The following is a 3,654-nucleotide window of genomic DNA, read 5'->3' on the forward strand; positions in this document are numbered from 1 at the left end:
GGGGGGGAGGGGGGGGTGGTGTCTCTCTACCAGCTCCCTTCCCTCCTTTCTGTCATTCCTTTCTTTCCGGAGAAATAAAGACAGACCTGAGTCAGGATCAGTATGAGGAGCCGACACGGGTTGAGCTGGGCAGGCTCTCAGTGGAGAGAACACCTAGCTTTGAGAGGTGCTCCTGGGGCCCTTCCCTGAAGCGTGCTTCCCACTCCCAAATGCAAATGGCTACAACAGTGTATTGGCCAAAGTGGATGAGTCCACGGGCAGTCCCACTCAGGGGATAGTCCCTATTCCTCATCGAGGTTCCCTGGATCGGCTGTGAGCCCCTGCTCCACTGCGTGGACACTTTACATTTCTGATACTAATACTAGCAAGCAGCATTACTCTATGGCAGGCAGCAATGTGCGTGTTCAAGTTAAATGCTGACCCATTTAATCTTACACCAACCTCATAATAAAGGTACAATTATTACCCCCATTTTACAGACTAGGCAAGTAAGCAGAGAACCATTAAGGAATTGGCTCAAGGTCATAAAACTAGTAAGCAGCGAGGCTGGAATTCACACACAGACTCTGGCTCCAAAGTCTACGCTCTTAATGAGTGCACCTTGGTGAGCTGGTGCAATTCACATCACTCAAAGCATCTTACAAATAATAACTGGTGTGCGCAAAGGATCAGAGTGCTCTCAGATCACAGCACCTTAGAGCCAGAAGTGATTTTAGAGACCCTCAAGTTCACACCTGTCATCCAACACACAACCTCAAGTGCTTGTCCAAGAGGCAAGGTTGGTGGTAGAGGCCAGAATCCATCTGTCTTCATGTCCCTTCAGCCAAACAAGAAAAAATTGGTTTTTTTCCAATTTCACAGCTATAAAAACTGAGATGGCCGGTCTGTGGTCACCCGAGGGCGGTGGGCCTGAGTCCCGAACTAGACCGCACTCCATGGGTGCTCTGAGCTCAAGCGTCCTCAGGACATGGAGGGGTAACCTGAGTCCAGGGGCAGGAGGGGGACCTAGCCGCTTCTCCCAGGAGGCAGAGGCCACTAGCACCCAGCCCAGCCTGACCACCTCTCCAGGGGAGGCGGGGTGGAAGGGAGTCAGCCGCCCGCCCGCCTCCCTTTGATAACTTTGAGCCTGGGGCGGACATTTGCCAGCCGGCTTCACCCCCTTTGTCCAAGCTCCCCTCCTCAAGAAAACCTTAATCATCCTCATTTGAATTTCAAATGACCTCTCCCCTCTCCCCCTCCCCGCCCCAACAGGCTTTGAGGCAGGGATATGGAAATTCACCCCGCGGTATGGAAATCATCGCCCTATGCAAATTGGGTGCCAAGACCCCATCGTCATAGCAACCACCGGGTTTCCTCTCCTTTCGGCACCTCTCTGGGCTCCCTGGCTTAGATTTTTTGTTCCTCTTCCCAGCCCAATCAGGTGGGCTGGGGGGGGGGGGGGGGAAAAAGCTCCCTGCCAGGGGCCTCACTGTGGCCCAGAGCAGGCAGGTGGGGCGCCCCCTAACCACGGTGTAACCACGGTGCCCGGCGGGGGCCCAGACCTGCCTGCCTGCCTGCATTTTTCTCACAAATCTGGACCAAGCCTACCCAAGAGACATCAACCGCTGTGTTTTGTCCTGGGCTAATCCCAGGATGGGCTAGGTGTTGGTGGACGTTCTGGAGTCTGGAGGACAGAGAAAGGCCCCCCAGGGGGGTGGCGGGAAAGAGGGGAGACCTAGGGGGCTTCCAGGGTACCAGTCGTAGGAGATAAAAGCCCGCTGAGGAACCTGTATGTAAAATGTCATGCAAATGAACACCTATTATTTTTTGAGTCAACAGCATTGGTGCTTTTTGGGAGATGCCTGCAGTTCAGTTTCCCATGCTCCCGGCTTGGCACAAAGTCATGCCCTCCTGAGCCTCCCAGCGCCCTGCTGTTACCCCAGAAGCGCCCCACAGTGAGCACCAGCCCACGGGAGAGGCAAGAGGGGACTTTAAAATCAGTGGCCGAAGTCTCTAGAAATGAAATTCAGCGCCTGAGGGAGCTGCCCACTCTCTGAGCCTGCCCTGCCCAGCCAGACCCTCGGCGAGGGGGACCCAGCCCAAGCTGGGGTGACCTCACGCAGTTTCCCTTTTAAGGGTTCTCAGCTCCGATCCCCTCTCTCTCCTCCCAAAGCTGCTTCTCCCTCTCAGCGACTCTTCCTAAGGATGGGTGATTCCAGGCAAAGCCCATCACAGGGAGGTGGTTTCTACACGGGGTAGTGGGGGGGGGGGCACCTCCTAGCAAGTGCTGGCCTGAGACTCTGACATCCTGTCTCCCAGGTACTTCCAGGAGGTTCAACCCCCCACCCCCAACCCCAGCCTGCCTTTGAAAGAGCAGCCTTGGGCAATGGGGAAGATTGTCAGCGGGTGCACCCCGTGGGCTGGAGGGCTCCGAGGTGGAGATTTGGGGAGTGTGTGTGTAAGCCAGTGAGTCTACGAGCAGTTGGGATGGAGGAGCGTTTCAGTTGCCTGGACTTGGGCTGCTCTTCAAGGCCCTAAAACCCATCCTGATTCAGTAGCCCATTTCTCTTTAAATTCTTTTTTTTCCATTCGGTCAGCCCTTCTCCACACCAGGTGTTCTTTGCCCTAATTGTTTCTTGAGGAAGAGGGTGGACCCAAGAGACCAAAAGCATTTACTCACACCTGGGAGGGTGGGGGTGGGCTCTACATTTGGGGCACCGTAATGAAGGGCCGGGCCAAGGCGCAGCAAGCAGAGGCGGCCTGAGTCTCTCACTGTGTGTGTGGAGGGTGGGGTGTGATCCACCCCTGTCAGCAAAGGACAGCCTGGGACCCACCTCTCCTGCTGGATCTCCCCATCATCACACCCACGATACCCCCAGTGGGAGGGGAGGAGTGTGAAGAAGATCACAAGATATACCCAAGGTCAGATGGATCCTTTGCTCATGGCATGTCAAGGGACAGGGACGTTCTGACACACAGTGCAAGCTCCTCTAAGTCAGAGCACCCCAAAATGTGCTCCACCAGCCTGGGCTGCTCCAGGAATGGTTTGTTAAGGTCTGAGACTAGATACACACAAACATAGGGAGTGAATTTAGAAATGTTAACAGCACCCCAAGTTTGTGATGAGTGGGCTCCCGCTGTTGACTATATAGACTACTTTGGGCCCTGTTGGACTTGTGTGGTGGGTGTGATCTGTGGTCCCACACGGTAGGACCGTGTGCTGGTTGGTGACAGACCAGAAGCAAAAACACCTGGCCCTGTACCCCCAGATCCTTTGAGAGGCGGTGCTGTAAGGAATGGCCGACAATAAAACCACACGGGTGGTAAAAGACGTCACATGGTGCTCCGCTCTGCACTCTCTTTCTTTGTCCCCTCTCAGGCTGAAGAGAAAGGAAGCCCACGTGCTTCTGGGGGTTGCAAAGATAGAGGCAAGCGTGGTGGGGAGCCACCTCCTTCAAGAGACCACCCAAAATTACCAGGGCTGGTGCCAGGCAGGGCTGGCCCGGTCACCCATGGCGCATCCGGGTGGCACCACCCTGCCTTGTTTGCCCTGGGGACTTGGGTTTGGGAATCGAGAATGAGCAAGAGTCAGTGAGTGGCAAGGCTGGTACAGGAGAGGGCAGGTGTTGTAGTGCTTTGTTTGCTAAGGTTCTCCGATGGCAGGAGGCAGCCAGG

Source organism: Crocuta crocuta, unplaced genomic scaffold (genome assembly GCF_008692635.1).
Source record: "Crocuta crocuta isolate KB4526 unplaced genomic scaffold, BGI_CrCroc_1.0 scaffold271, whole genome shotgun sequence".
Classification (NCBI taxonomy): Eukaryota; Metazoa; Chordata; class Mammalia; order Carnivora; family Hyaenidae; genus Crocuta; species Crocuta crocuta.